We start from the raw sequence: 17196 nt of genomic DNA, 5'->3' as shown, positions 1-17196 counted from the left end.
AAATATGGAAACTAAATCACTGACAGTTTACTGCCCATCAACAGAACTTCAAAATCTACCACTGGAAGCAGACTGCTTAACTCTAATAGCAGGGTCAAGCCTTTGTTCTCAAACTGTAATACAAGCACAGGAAAGGTCTGAAATGCCTGGAGAGGTACATGGGGGGGTCACTAGAAATTATCTAGACAAGTGAGTTCTGTGATTCCCAGACCTTGGTCCTCCAACTGTTTTGGACTTCAGCTCCCAGGATTTCTAGGCACTGGCCAAGCTGGCTCAGGCTTCTGTGAGTTGAAGTCCAAAATAAAAGATGGATCTCTTCCAACAGGACTTCCCAGGATAATTGACTCAATCGCCCCACTGATATGTATCACCTTACTGACTATCCCACTGACTGTCCTATTTTTGTCTTAGCAATAATCTTAATGATTTTAATTGTATTTTATTATAGTTACTATTATGTCGTACTTGTTGTTGATGATTTGGGGTTAAGGAGGGAGGGGGATTGTGATATTTTATTCTGTTGCATTGTATGGGTGTTAAGCCACCTCGATCTTGTTGGAGAGGCAGGGTAGAAATAAATATTATTTTTATTAGAAGCACCAAAGATTGAGAACCACTAGACATGCAGATGTCTGTTTTGATGGTGGTATGGTTTCCCTTAGGAACTTGCTCATGCCCCTTTCCTGTCCCCAGTTACCTCCTCCCTCCACTTACAGACCAAGCCAGATCCTCACCAGCAGAAGCCAACATTAGGGGAATTACAGAGAATTCTTAGAAGCAACTCATCAAGCAGCAGTTGGTCAGAGCTAGCTAATGTTTTCTACTTGGATCATTACCTACGAAAGTTTGACAAAGTGCAGTTATCACTTTCAACCCACCTCTCCTTCCTCTCAACGCAGCAGTCTACCTGAAGTAGAAGGAATAAGGATGGGGTCTTCTTTTTCTGAGAAGAAAAATCCCATTCATGTGAGGATTTTATAGGGCAGTGATGGCGAACCTATGGCACGCGTGCCAGAGGTGGCACTCAGGGCCCTCTCTGTGGGCACATGTGTCGTCACCCCAGCACAGAGTTTGTTACTAGAAAGCCAGAGGGACATGGCACTTTGCAATAAATAAGTGGGTTTTGAGTTTCAGTTTGGGCACTCGGCCTCTAAAAGGTTCACCATCACTGTTATAGGGAGAGAGGGCTGGAGAGGAAGAGATGTCAACCATATGACATAGGACAGTGCCAGAGAAGAGAGATGGGGGGAGATAAAAGCTCTTCTGAAAGTAGAGGAATCAGGAGTAAGAGTCCTGGTGTCCTTTCATACTACGGAATTATAGTACTATGACTCCATTTTTAGTATCATGGCTGCATCCTATGGAAACCTGGGATTAGCAGTTTAGGTAGGGGTATTTACGATTCTCAGGTAGAGTGCCCCATCAAAATGACAAAACCCAAGATTTCACAGGATGCAGCCATGGCAGGTAAAGTGGAATCACAGCACTATATGAAAGGGCCTCAGGATGTATATGTTACCTCTGAATACTGTTTACCCTTCAGCTTTTATTTCCAAAAGCATTCTCTGTAAATAGATTTATAGTATTTTCACTGTTGACATAACACTCAACACAGACTGCAGATTAACTTCCTGTTGGAAGTAGGCATGCATTTCATATCTGAGCCAAATACTGTAATACCCAGAAAGGAAGTTTTCTTTTCTTTTATTTCCCCACTGCAATCCAAGATGTTGAAAAGAAAGGGGCCTCTTCACCCTCCCACACCTTTAACCAGTTTGATGTATAATACAGCTATGCAGTATGAGCAGCCTGAGGAAGCCCTTAGAAGTCAAGCAAACTCATATGAGAGGTGGTTGTCTTTAATATTCCAAGCTGTTTATGGTTTTAACAATTAAGATTAACATTTTGTCCCAAGGGAAAAAAACCCTAAGGAACCCATATGTTGAAACTGTAAACCTTGCAAGATATTCTATACACCTGACCATACCTAATAATCCAAGTGCATTACAGAACCTAAGACTTCACATCTTCGCACACTTCCACTGTATGTCTTCCTAGCCATCACCAGAATTTAAAGAAAAGGATTTTATTGCACCTCTGGAAAATGTTCAAATGTTGATTTTTGTAAATCACCAAAAGGAGATAGTTTCATGATTAATTCTCAAGAACATCTGTATACAAGCTTTTTCCTCTAAAACACTGAGAGATCTTATTAATATGCATAATCATGTTCGGAACTGGCTGTTTACTGGTGATGGAAAGATGATCTGCATATGCTCAAAAACATACCCTTTCTCAGTCGTCTTAAAGTGGAGGAAGAAACAAGCCAATGTAAATTGATATGGGAGATTCTGAAAAATTCAAGGGTTGAATAATTATGAGCTTATGCCAAAAATAAGGGCTCATTATAGGTCTTCTTCTCTGTCTCACATGCAGACTGCAGTTTTCTGCCCTTTTAATATAAATATAAAGATTTAAAGCAGGGAAATTGTACTTCCCTTGCAACTGGCTGCTTTAAACAACTGCTTTGCATTGCCTCCAAGTAAGATCTGCCCTGTTTCTGTTGTTTTTGAACAATGTAAACAATCTGGCCACATAATAAAGTTCCCCTAGTTATTGATTGAGGATAGAATGAACTGGTGGTTCTCTATCTCCTGAACCAATCAATACACATGTCAAAAGACAAAACAAAAACAGACACAGACAGAAATATGAAACAAGCACTTAAGTTACATAGCAACCACCTCTACAGAGTGAGAGAGAGAGGAACTGCTGTGCAAGACCAGTCTTTCAGGGATGGGGGCTACTTTATATTAGAACCCCAACAGCCACCAGTTGCCACCCGATACAAAAACTTATAGTTGAAAATAAAGAATTCTGAATCCAAGGATTTGTGTGCCAGAACTGAGTGCAACTCTGAATCGATTCCAGATGATTTCAACCTCTCCCCATCTCTGCAGTATAATTTAGGCTGGACGGAAAGTTGTTTCACTACTCCTGTAACTAAACAATTGAAAGCCAGCTCTACTGCAGATTTACCCAATGATCTACTATGTAGTAGATCCAAAACCACCTAGTTTTCACCCCTATGTAGGGACACCAGCATTGTACCCTCAGCCATTGGAAAAGCTCCCCATGTTCCATGTAATGTTCAAATTTTCACTAGATATTTTATTCCCAAATCACCTCCAGTAATGTAGAGCTGCCAAAGTGATCTCCCCTCTTTGGGCCCCAGTACAACATAGTAGACTAAGCAGACAGCATAGGATAATGAACCTCCTGAGCACCATGTGATGCTTGCAGCATGATACCCATTTCCAGCAGTGCATTCAGCCCTCCTGAATATCATGTGATGCCTCTGCAGCTCAGCCCATTAATGTTTCTTGCATATCACAGGAAGGAAACTGTAATTCCTCTTCACCATCCTACTACTTTGTTTTTGAAAATGCCCGTCTTATCTTGATTCTTTCTAGCCCTTAACTTGCCTTGATACACCAGTCATGCTCTCTCCCCACCCATCTCTCTTTAAATTCAGTTATGACAAGGAAATTGTTTGGTTATATAATATTCCCCAGATTTACAGTATAATCAAATCTAACCCAGACAGAATAAAACAAGAGTTTTTTCTTCCATTTGAGGAAAGAAAGAGATTTTTCTTCTACATGAGTGGAGAAACTCCCATTTATATAAAATACAGTATTTGAAATTATTTCCAGTTCACAGCAAGAAAAATGAGCAAGCTGCTAGCTACAGATTATTCAGTTCCCATTTTGTTTTGTATGCTGCCATTTAACATTGCAAGCCTTGGATACCTCTGGAGAGTCTGAAACAATCTTACAGTTTCCTCTGTGAACTCTCATTTATTATTCCATTTTAAAAGAACATTATCAACTATTACTACCCTATAAATGTCTAACATAATCTCTCAGGCTGGGATAACAACCAATTGTAAATGGAAATAAATCTGAGAACTAATGCCGCTTTAAAACTCAATAGTGAGAATACCTTATGGTGAGCCACAACCTCTCAATTCTAGATGCTACTCTCACTTAGATTCTGGCAAAATCTTTTGTGTGAGACTAGTTTCAGAGCTGGGCAGCCATCTATATGATCTTGTGGTTCTCATTTGGGATATATATATAGAATATAGCTATGGGGCAGGCACATTGGTCATTAGCGAATATAGATATTCTAGGAATTGTAAAGAGGTTCTCGTGGAGCTTAACTGCTCTATAAACAGACGTATTTCTCTCTAGGGATGAGTTCTAGAAAACTACATGCGCACAATTTCACTTTTTCAGCTTAAGTGGGATAATAGTTATGGAGGATGCATGTGCCTTCGAGTTGCCTATTGATGTAGGTCAACTCCATGGAGTACCTATCAGCTATTAACATAGCATGCTGGTAGAGCACCTACCATATATACTCGACTATAAGTCCATGTCATGTATAAGTCAAGGGTATGTTTTGGAGCCAAACTTATAGATTTTGATATGAACTGTGGATAAGTCAGGGATAAAACATAAGGGTATGTAACAAATGAACTAAATAATGAAGCAAAGGAAAACGATGCCAAAGAACTTACAAAATTTGAGCAGGCATAATTGTGCTCACACTAAAGGCTGGATGGATGAGAGCAAAGGTGGGTCAGTGCTTCCATGGCAGATTACTCTTGCCTTTCACCAAGGGATGGATCCTTTTTTTAAATAAGAGTTGAAGTACATGGATAAGTTGGCTCAGCTTTTTTAGGTCAATTTTTTAACTAAAATGTTTACCCTTATACATGAGCATATACAGTATTTCTCGGGTCAAACTCCTTGCATCTCCAGTTTGGGCTGGAAACGTCTTTCCCAAAACCAGGGACAGCTGCTGCCAGTTACTGTACTGGGCTAGAACAAGCAATAGTCCGACCCGGAACAGTTCAGTTAAAATATGTGTGTGTATGTAGGGGGGGAATTACGTGTTGTTAATTGCTTCTTCTCCTCCCCAACATGACACAACCCCCTTCCTTTTCTCACAAAATGCTATTTAGTTGATGCCATAAGATGTACACACAGGTTGAGCTCAAATCTCAAACACTTTTAAAGATGTGTTATGTTGTGAGTGAGGACATCTTGCACCAACTACAGGACTGGGCTGCATGTTTATCAACCATTTACCATTCAGGTGATGCCTGCTGAATGATTCATTATGGCAAAAGGAATAAAAAAAGTGTTCACTGCCACAAGTTTTTTTAAACAAACAGGCACCAGAAAAACTAAAAAGGAAAAATGGAATGCTTTTATTACTATCTCAGGATTGCTGTTGGATCACTTCCTTGGAGAAATAACACTGTTCATTTAGCACAGACTCAATTGTGCACCCAGCAAAAGCTTCACAACACTTCCTACATAATATGTCTGAGCCATGGCCTGGAATAACCTGTGTCAGAGAGGAGCTGAGGTAATATTCAAGACCCAGTTCTGTTCCCGGGATGTCTTAAGATCCTATGTGCTTGTAAGAACTGGGCACCTATTTTCAGAGCAAGTAGTCAGCAGAAAACATCAATGCTACACTTCTCAGCAGGATTCAGAATACATCCATCTGGATTTGTATCATGTAGATTTTGAGGGTAAGAAGACCCTGTAATACACCCCAGAATACACACTTCTTGGCAGCAGCAATAACCATGCTCTCAAAGGGTCTTCACCAGCAGAAGTATACAAGGGAGTTCCCCACATTATAATTCTTTCTAGAAGTTGTTATCCATAGTAGGTACATAAACAGTAGGGAGCCACAAACCATGCTCCTGAAGGTGCACCTGGGAAGTCTGATTAGGCTGGGGTTTCCAGAATCATGTGTGATAACTATGTTATGCAGCTGTGGTCAAGCAATGAAAACATTCATCACCTGTAAGTAGAAAGTGATTGAAACAACAAGGCAGTCAATTGCTCTCTAGCCTTCAGAAAACCATTCTTTCCCTGCTTCTGAATAGTATCACAAGCTTTTGCAGCTTAATTGCTGATCCCACAATATTAACTGGTTTACCTTCTATAGGAAGAGGTCAGCACTGAAGGAACACATAGACAGTAATAATTATGCTCCCCAAGACAATCCATACATACAATTCTGACCAGATTCCACAGTAATGGCTCTGGTGGGAACACAGGCAAGGGTCTTCTTGGTGACTGTCCCCAGACTTTTAAATTCGGTTTCTAGAGAGGCTAGACTAGTGCTATCCTTTCATAAGCAGGTGAAGAATCATAGAATCAGGGTTGGTTTGTGGTCATTGAGGACTGAGTGCTTTAATAAAGTGTTGTATTGTTTATAGTTGTTAGGTTCCCCCATGCATTTTAAATGAACATGGTTTGAATTATATTGATAGTTTAATTATATTTTAATTTTTGTATGATGTGAACTTTTAGTTGGCTGTATCTGTTTTAACTTTTGTATTCCACTGTGAGTCCCAGGACTGGGGAAAATTTAAGACAGCGTTGTGGGGTCTACTCGGAAATATATCCCACCCAAAAGTGTATACAGTCCTCCCTCCAAATTCGCGGGGCATCCATTCCGGAACCCCCCCCCCCCTCTCCAAATTCATGGCTATTCAAGCCCCCATAGGCTTGAATGGCCACATGTCACGGGCATATGTGCCATTAACTTTAACGGAGGTCACCCCTCCTCAAATAATCAAAACCATGGATCTCAAGTCTGCGAAAACAGAGGGGCAACTGTATATGATTGCAGCATAAAATGCTCTTTTTCAATATATACCGAAGAGGGAATGGCTATCTTTTCCATTCTGATCTTCTATTTATCTTAAATGAAATAACAAGGATATCTTTGCTGCCATGCCCAACTACATGTTCACATTTAATTCACAGTACAGCTGCCACCTCTGATCTAGCTCACCATTTCAGATTTCTTCTATAAAGCTCTCTTTCATTTTGGAATATTTTCTAATAGGAATGCCTTCTCTGCAGTTTTTTGAAAGTGAACCCAACCTATCCTCATTTGCCCAAAAACTGGTTTGTTATGTTCAGCGAAATTCATGTCTATTCAATTTAGTATGCTGCTTGCAACTGTATGGTATTTAAATACTTCCAGATCTAGATAGGCACTTGGATTTTTTTTAACAAACTCTTTTCTGAAATCCACTTTACAAAGTACTGTATAGCTTGTTTTTAATCCTTATCACACAATTATCATGATTCTTGAAGTCAGCCATTTTTCCACTCACATGACAGTTCCTATCTAAGAGCCCCTAAGACAAGAGTAAGGTCTCCCAAAGTAGTTGATAATGATTGAATAATATGTAAATATACAACATATAGTTCTATGGTTTGCTCAATAACAGAGCTGCTTTCTTATCTGAAAGCAAAGACAAAGGATTTTATTTAATCGTTACAAGTAAAGTAACCAGTTTCTTTCTCCTGGCAGAACTTCTGTGCCTTTAACAACTGTCTGGGAGACACCATCTTGGGAAAAAATCTCATTCTTCCATTGGTGAGGTTGGGAAGTTCTCAATATCATCCTTTGTAACACAACTCAAGATTTCAGAAAGAAGTTCTATTAAATGTGTACTCATCCTGTATGCTTTTGGGAGTGTCAGGAGGTGCAGGAGAAAGACCAGCACAAAAGGTAGCAGCCCCAGCCTTTTATGAACACTCAAATGCATCTTGCATTTGAAGGCTAGCTTTTGGCAGGTGGAGCTGTCTTGTGTACTAGCTTTCTTGAACATATGCCACTTCAAAAGGCCTCACACTGCAAAACAGATACACCAAAGAAATTTGATTATTTCAAATGGAACAGTCCAGCTGTTAAGAGAAAAGAACAGGTCTTTAGGCAACCTGGAAAACTGAAACAATGCGCAACAGGCATATCTCATTACAATTAACATTCTGTTTGCTGATGGAGGCATAAAAAAGTGCACAGGCTATATTTTGCCTTCTAGGCTTAGCAGCATGGAAAGAAAGATTGTTTCCTCCCATAGTTTGAGTCACCATTATTTCATTTGTGGATTGGAAGTGGCCTTTACAGCAAAATCTGTACAGAAGGTTTTTTTAGAAACTGAAAGCCTGCTCTCTCTCACATAGCCTTTTAAGGCAAGAATACCTGTTTACGTTTAATTTCATGAATGCTAAGGCTACTAGTGGTGGAATTGGTCACAAGCATTCTTCTCTGTAATAGTTATCACTAGAAATGACCAAACATTTGGTCCCAGCTAGTTGTTAGTCCCAACTACAGTAAACTTAATAGGGAACTATTCCTCATCTAAAGCATGGATGAGCAACTATTGAAGGTTAGAGAGCTGCATTGGCCCCCATATGAAACCCTGCAGGTCTGCTTCCCCAAACACATATACTTGCCCCTCTATTTGTATGGACCCTCATATCCACAATCCTCACTTACTCTCGAGGAGCAAGCGAAGGGGATTAAAATGAGGCGCACACCCATACCCGCTCGCAGGCATGCGCCCCCATTCAAGCCTATAGGGCTTGAATATGAGTGAAATTCCAACAAAGTAGGAAAGAGGTTAAAAAAAATAAAGAAAAAAGAGCCATATTGAAAAGAGAATACCACTGTTACACAGCAGGACAAATTAAAAGATATAGTAACAAATTATTACAAGATACTATACATGACAGAAGTAACTCAAGAAAAGAGAATTTGTATACGAGAATTTATAAAGAAAGAAGGTAAAATCCAGGTTACTGAACAACCTCAGGCAGTGATGGCGAACCTATGGCACGCCATAGACAGCACTTTGTTAGAAATGCCCTATTGAATATCTGGAACCAATACAAGAAATATTGGTATAGAAAACTGCCGAGATGGACGTCCTCACAAGAGGCCTTCCATAAAAACGATAAAAAGTGTGCAAGCAATTGGTTAAAATATTTTTAAAAAGCAATTGGTTAAAATATTTTAAAATATTTTTTAAAAAAATCTGGAGAATTAGAAGTGCTGAGATGTTTGGAAATAGTCATGAAATGAATTGGTTTAAATACTATCAAATAAGAGAGGATTGGAAAAGGGCTACATCTAAAGTCGGTATAGAAAGTAAGGAAAATGAATTTGATATAATTATGAAGGGAACTAGAATAAAATTAATTTAAAAAAATCTACAAACTTCTGTTGAGTATAGAAATGATGGAGGAGACGGTTAAAGCAAACATAAGATGGTCCCAGAATATAGGGAGAAATCCCTCTGGCTAGCTGGGAGAACGTTTGGAAAAGAAATCTCTGTTTTATGAAATGTAATAATTTAAAAGAAAATTATTATAAAATGTTCTTCCGTTGGTACATTACACCATCTAGACTAGCAAAAATTGGGTCATGGCAATTCTAATGTTGGAAGTGCAACCAGAAGCGAGGGCACTTTATATCATTTTTGGTGGTCAATCCATAAGGCAAAAAAATTCTAGAAAAGGATTCATAAAAACATCACCTTTACTCTTAAGAAGAAGATCCCATTGACTCCAGAGCTGTTTTTGCTAAATATAACCGACACCATAATATGGTTCAAGATGAACTGAGCGTTTTGATTACAGCTGCTCGGGTAGTATACGCGAAATATTGGAAATCCAATATCATTCCAACTATGTTCGAATGGAGCTTAAAGTTACATGAATTAGCCTCAATGGATATGATTTCTATGTTTAAAAATGATATGACTTCACAACAATAATTTTGTTAGCATTCTTCTTATGCATATGTTGTTTTCCAGCTGCTACTGGGAGTATCCATGCACTTCCAGCCATATGCATGCATTCATCATTTATTACAGTGTCAGACTGTACACCTTGTAATACTATAGTATTTCATTTAATTAAAAAAACTTTGAAAGAATTTCTATTTCTAATGTTAATCAGGCAATTCTTTCCTTTTAGAAGTGTTTAAATATATATTTAACACATCTAATGTGAACGTGTTATAATAGGTATTCCTCACTCACAAGGGGGGATGGAATTACTTTTCTAAGAGGAGGCATATTGTGGCATAAAAACTAAAATGAGTGTGCATTTTTGTTTCAGAACTATTTTATTTTCAGATAGGCAAGGTTATACAGATTTTATTAAATAAAACGTATACATCTCATTAACTAAAATGTCTTTAATTGGTGACTGCCCAAACACAATCTCATCTACCCAGTGTTCAAGATAGAGCTTAGGAAATGTACTTCTTGGTCTACAATTGTGCAATTTTGGGAGCTGTAGTCCGAAGAAGGACCTCTTCCAAAACCCGGTTTCAGGATGTATAGCTATAAGAGATGAAAGGCTTCCTTTCTTCTAAAAAAGCATTAAGGATACTGTTGTATCTCTAAACACCATCCGTGTTATTGTCATCAAAACAGTCTTGTATTAAGTACTAATGCAACTTAAAGATACAAACTGAAGCATGTTATCCTTAAAAGAAGATCCTGTGAATTCAACAGAAAACAACCCTCCTTAGGGGAAAAATGGGGCTAAGAAGTACAGAAGTACACTAGTTGGATTATTGCAAAATTAAAAGGATGGAAACATCTATTCCCCTCGATGTTAGGGAGAATTGCTCTTGTGAAAATGTTTATTGCCCCTCACCTTTTTAAAAATTCCAAACGATACCTATGTCTCCTTCAACCCTGAGAATTAAAAAGTGGCAAACGTTTATTAATTCATACATTTTCAATAACAAAAAACCTCATTTTTCTCAATCTATCAAATTCCTTCCTTCAAACATGGGGGGGTGGGGTAGCCATTCTGAATTTACAATTATACTTTACAGCTTTTCAACTATTGTATTCAGTTCACTTTCCCACAATGTTGTAGTACATATGGTATCCTGAAAGAAGTTTGTCAAGATAAGATGATATATGTGGGAGACTGAGCCTTTACTATTTCCACTAGGGTCATTGCACAAATTTTCAAAGGGAGTCATAGATCTCAAACTTTCCCCTTTCTTGAGCAAGCTAGAGGAGAAGGTTTTTATTTGCGTAAACTGAAACCACGAAATCGGTAATGGATCTAGAGATGATGCTAAGTCTTCAATTGATTTGAGTTTATTATTCCTAAAGAGATCTTTAATTTGATAATTTCATTTTTCTTCCCAATCTTTGTATTGCCAGAATTTATCTATATGAAAAAAAATTGAGTGATATAAAAATGGACAGTTAGGTGACAATTCTGGAGAGAGAATATCTTTCCATTTTTGCCAGACCTCAATAGTAGTTTTAAACCAAGGGTTGTTTAGTTCTTTAATCTCTTTTCTGATAGTTTTTTTTAAAGTGGCTGTAATAGGTGTGTTGAGCTACATTAAGTTCCATTTTTACCCATGAGATATTAATACTTTTTTTCATTAAAGGAATTGCCTGCAATAGTTGAAAAGCTGCATATTTCCCTCCCACTCTGCATTTTCTTTTAGATGCATCCTCTTTTTAATCTCTGCTTTCGTTAAGGAATCAAGCTGTTCCAGTAAATTATACTTGCCTCAAGAGGGACAAATTTCCCTCTCCTAATTTTAGCCCAGATCTACCTGTCATCACCAAAAGAACATGCATGTTGGCATGCCCTTTTGAGAAGGGGAGATGTGCAGCACACCTACCCACTTGCACCTCTGGGAGTCCTCTTTCTTTGTATGGTTGGAATCTATGTTGAAGAATTTTGAGCAGAATTTTTCACACACTTAGTGCAAGCCTACAAACCTACTCGAGAGTAAATCTCAGTTATATTAACCAAGTAAACATAGAGAGGACTGAGCTGTTAAATCGACCCTAAGAGTCATCCAGTGCCAAAGCAATGACATGTCTCTTCTGCAACATAACCTTTCTTTTCAAATTAAAACTTCAAAGGGGATGATGTTCACTCCAAAATGGCATTCCAGGTTTCAAGTACACATTTTTCTGAGTTCTTTTAGTCATTGTTGTCTCTAGCTCAGATGCTCTTGCCTGCATTAGGAATGGAGCTATATCCCCTACCTAAAACAAATGGGGCTTAAAATAACAGCATTTGCTCAAAGTTTGCTTTTATATGCCACTGAAATTTGCACATCAGATGCTTCTTATAAGTACTGAAAAATCCTATTACAGTCAGACTTGCATCCACACACTCAACCATTCAGTTTGGACCCCCCCCCCAAAGAAAAAGAATTTCCAAAAAGCAAAGCTTAAATTTGCAATTTTATATAAGGAACACCATTTTACTATGCCATTGTATATAATGGGACTGGAACATCTATAAATTTTGGAATCTACAGAGCTCCTGGAATCAAACCCCAGCGGATACCAAGGACACACTGCATTTTTGTTCAGGATATAATGGAAATCTATAGCATCAGGGGACTCCTGCTGATTTGTACATTTAAATTCATATCACCTACATAAAAATGGTACAGGTATATTAGCACTGATAAATATACTAGAATCAATTCTGCAGTATTTTATTCTAGAGCTGCCAGGCTCTAACTGTAAAAGAGTTGAAACTAGATGAACTAGATTTGGAAGTCAGGGCAGCTAAAAGTCTAAACTTGGCTCTGATCTTCTACTTTCTCAGTCTTTAATGGATTGTTGCTGTCGTGTACCTTCAAGTCATTTCTTACTTATTGAGACCCTTAAACAAACCTATCATGGGATTTTCTTGGCAAGATTTCTTCAGAGGAGGTTTGTCATTGCCTTCCCCTGAGGCTGAGAGCATGTGACTTGCCCAAGGTCACCCAGTGGGTTTGATGGCCAAGCGGGAATCGAACCCTGGTCTCCAGAGTCTTGGTCTGATACTCAAATGACTATGCCACACCGACTCTCCCTTTTCAACAGGTATTCCCTCTGTATTTTCAATTGTATTATGATGTTTATTGTGATGTTGCTTTTAAAAAAACATTCAAGGGCTTGAAAGTTCCAAAGAACTGTTCCAGAAACCCATATAGGAGCTTAGCATTGCAAGATGACACAAAATACTGTATATAATTTTCAAGAACTTTGGAGACTATGTTTAAGGTAAAAATTGTGCAACAGATCAGCACTGCAATAAATATAACTTTAAAAAAGGAAACTGGTATTTACATCTGTTATTAAGCATTTCAAACTTAATGGAAATGAACACAGTATCTTTTACTTTTCAATCTCTTATTACGAATAATTAAAAACATGCTTCAAATGGTAACAAATGGCAGGGTTTACATACAATTTACATACAATTTTACACACATTTTCATGGGAATATGTCCCAAAAATGTTAAGGGGGCTTGCTTATAAGTAAACATGGTTAAATGTTCAAATAACGAAAGAAAAGGTTCATTTCCTAGCTGCCTTCATTCCTGGCTTACCCCTTTAAACCAATACTGCAGTTCTCAAAACTTCAGTCTTATGAATGTGCTTGGGAGTAAGCCTACTGTACTCAGTGAACATACTTCCAAGCAAGTATGAACAGGAATGGCTTGTAAAGTGTTTATGCTAAGCTGCAACTCATGTCTTGATCAAGCAAGGTAAGGCTACAGCATGAAATAGAAAGATATAGAAGTCATTCCCAAGGTCAAGGTACAGCAAACAGCTAATATATTTGAGAAACAGGAGCACATCCAATAAAAAAATTGGATGCTAGTTTCCTTTCTGCAGCTGGAAAGTCATCTAATTTCATGAAGAGAGCCAATAAGGCAGTATTCTGAATCAGGAAGCAGCACACTGCAGAAATCCTCTTTCTTCTCCTGTACCTGGGAAGCCCTGCAGTAACAGAATGAAGTCAGAGCTTTAAAGGGAAGAACATTCTGTCCCAGATTACCAAGGACAGAAGTGTCCCTAGTTTAACAGCATCACTTCATGCCAAACATTATTGACCAATGCTGCTGTGTTGTCACCTATGCTCTTTACTGCTTTACTTCAAGCTTTCGTACAACAAAAGGTTATTCCACCATCACTTAAAACTGAATTTTATTGGCAGATGTGAGCCAGATTATTGCTAGCATCTCTTCTTTTCTTTGGTAAGCATAATATTAGCCAATTCTACCATAGAAATAAGTCACAGAAACTAACCATATTATCTCATCTTCAGTCTTTTCAAGGCAATGCTAGTATTTCTGCAACATTTTATTCATTTGTTTATTTGAATTATCTCATTCCCTTTTCCCAAAATGGGATTCATTCATTCTCTCTCTATCAGCATATCCCTCCCCACCACCAAATACCTCATCCAAAACTTCTTCAAGTCATATACAGTCAGGCAGCAAGGAAAAGGCCACTGACAGTAATAAATAAATAAATAAATAAATAAATAAAGGGTTGGAAACACATGGATTAAACTTGTGATGCCTCTCTCAACTAAGGTCTCTCCAAATATGTTGGATTACAGCTTCTGTTCTTCTTAGCTAGTATGGCTGTGGATGATGAGTGCTGCAGGGGGACATAAGCAGAGCACAAGCTCTGCATGACAAAGGTCTCATGAAGTGGTAGAAAAACATCTGTCTCAGCCGCTGCCTTGGGCTGGACCAAGAAACAGTTTCATCTCATGCAAGCAGAGTTTAGAAAAGTTACTTTTTTGGACTACAGTCCCCAGGGTCCCCAGACCAGTATGGCCATCTTGAATGCTGCCTGAAAGATTCTTGGAGTAATTCAGTCTGAAATGTCACTATCCCCCCCCCCCCCCCACTTGATATGTTTAAGGCAGTTTCCTCACCCTTCTGGATTCATCTCAGCTGCCAAGGCGGCTGGCTAAGCTAACCCCACACCTCTCCCTATCCACCCTGCACCCTCCCATGGCTGATCTTGGTCGACTCATTTCCATGACCCATTCTACCTCTCTGTGCCCTCCTCTTTCCCTCTCTAGGGCAACTCCCACAGGAGACAAATCTCTCCAGCTTTGTGTTTGCAGCTTGCTCTCTTAATCCCAATGACCTTCTTGCATACGCTCCACAGGGACACAGGCAGCCATGGCAAAAATGTCACAAGACAAAGTGACCTTCCCCCACTCAGTCCAGCCATTCCAAGGGGGAAGGAGAAAGCAAGGAACCTCCTCCCCTTCACCCTCTTGCAGACTGATTTTCCATGAACTCCATCACTTCCTCCCTTGCACAGAGATGCTCTTACATAAAAACTACACATTAAAGTGATGGGGAAAGAAATGCTTAAACTGAAGGAAAGGGGAAAGGTTTGGAGGAAAGCACACATTTCCAACGTTCATCTCTTTCCCCTCCACAACTTCCCTATTCCTGCAGTACATGTGTAGGGGAAGAAATTAACAGCCAAACTAAGAAAAGAAATTAAGGGTAGGGGTGAGGAAAGGACCAAGCTGATCTGAATTGCTAATTTCCTCCTCCAACTTTTTCCCTTCACGGTGCAGTATTTACAGCTCATACATGAATTGCTGTCCTCTTCTATTTCTTGTCCACTGTGATTACTATTAATAATCAGTCAGACTTAAGAAGAACCAGTTGAACCATTTCTTTTAAATGAAAAAAAAAGAAAAAGAAAAGAAATGTAGTAGTTTGGGGAGAAGACAGGAGGGACTCAAATATAAAAAGGAAAGCAGCTTCCAGTATTAAATAATACATTTTACTTTGGAAGATTTAGGCACTGAAAAGAAAATGGTAAGGAGCAAGGAGAGATAGGTATCTGCTGGAGTTTGGTTTCAGAATCTCTTGTGGATCTGTAGATGCTCAAGTCCCATTAAATGCAATGGTGTAGTTAGTGGTGTCCCTTATATAAAATGGCAAAATTAAGGTTTGCTTTTTGGAATATATACTACACACATACACACACACTTCCAGAGTGGTCCCTTGGTATCTGCTCAGGTCTGGTTCCAGGACTCCAATATTCCATAGATATACTGCGTATATATACATATACATACACACACACAGACACATACATAGGAGGGATATTTTCAAGACACGGATGGTTGAATCTGTGGATACAGATTCCGTGGATCTGGAGGGCCAACAGTAAGGCCGTTTTTGCCGCCTCTTTGCCACCTTAACCTCCTCCTCTCCCACCAGTTTGCAAACACTGCTCCTTCCCTGCAACAGCTCCTTGGAGGACAAGAAGAAAACAAATAGAAATGGAAGAAGGAACCTGAGCTGAGCTGGGCTGGCTGGGAAGCAACACTGCCTGGCTCCCATTTTAGAGGTCACTTTGGGCAAGAGGAGCATGGTGTGTGTGCTGCTGGGGCAGGGTAACCCCAGGTCCTCCTTTTCCTGGACATGTCTTACATTCCTAATTCTGTCCAGGAGCAATTTAAAAATGTCCTGCATTTTGAGATGGACTAAGAAGCATGAATTTATATTTCTAGGAGTGTCTTTTAGCTTTTATTTGGTCATGTCCTCACTTTTCCCTGAATGTCCTCCATTTTGTGGTGTCTTGTACTCCTTTGTGGTTAGAATATCTGGTCACTAGCTGTATGTGTGTTTTCTTCACCCCTCTTCTGGCCAGGGTGACCAGATGTCCTCACCTCAAAGGAGGACAAGGCACCACAAAATGTTGGGACGCTGAAGAAAAAGGGAGGACATAACCAAAGAAAAGCTGAAACCACTCCTATAAATGTAAATTTCTGCTTCCTAGCCATGCTAAAAATGGAGGACATTTGGGAATTCTTCCTGGACAGAAGGTTGAAATGTAGAGCAGATTCTGGAATAAGAGGATGTCTGGTTATCCTGGCTCAAAATGGAGGACATTGGGACTTCCTCCTGGACGTGAGGTTGAAATGTAGGGCAGGTCCTGAGAAAGGAAGACTGGAGAAGGAAAGTCGCCCTCCTGCTTCATGTGGAGGCGAAGGGAGCCTTCAAAGCTGTCCTAATCCTATTTTTCCCTCACGCACATGGCTGGGGAGGACATCTTCTCTCTCCTCCTCCTCCTCCTCCTCCTCCTCCAAGGAAGCCCAGAGAACTGGGGAGCCTCCCTTTCCAGCTGTTGCTGTTATCATCATTTATTTATATAAGAATAGCCATAACCATTTTTTATTTCTCTATTCCTCTTCTCCTCAAGGCTCCAGGTGGAGTACAACATGTTAAAACACAAAGAAAACAATTAAAATACATATACATGGCACCTTAACAACAGAAGGAAACATTTATAACTATTTCTACAAAATAAAATGCTAAAATACAATGCTTTAAAAAAAGCCACAAACATAAAATGCAGAATGGAACATATGTCAGTTCCCCTACGTTTTCTTGACTGTCCTACATTTCACTTGTAACTGTCCAGGAGAAATGCTATAAGGGCCTCCATTTTGAGCCAGAGTGACCACAGGTCCT

At 39.2% G+C, this 17196-nt stretch overlaps 1 protein-coding gene across 2 annotated transcripts in view; it reads right to left on the bottom strand.

The window, feature by feature from the left end:
* Positions 1 to 17196, bottom strand: part of SYNGR1 (synaptogyrin 1) — a 36316-nt gene that overhangs the window by 17914 nt on the left and 1206 nt on the right. The gene's annotated exons all lie outside the window — the stretch shown is intronic.

Source organism: Sceloporus undulatus, chromosome 5 (assembly GCF_019175285.1).
Source record: "Sceloporus undulatus isolate JIND9_A2432 ecotype Alabama chromosome 5, SceUnd_v1.1, whole genome shotgun sequence".
Classification (NCBI taxonomy): Eukaryota; Metazoa; Chordata; class Lepidosauria; order Squamata; family Phrynosomatidae; genus Sceloporus; species Sceloporus undulatus.
The sequence above is the reverse complement of the archived record's forward strand: the minus strand, read 5'-3'. Positions and strand labels throughout refer to the sequence as shown.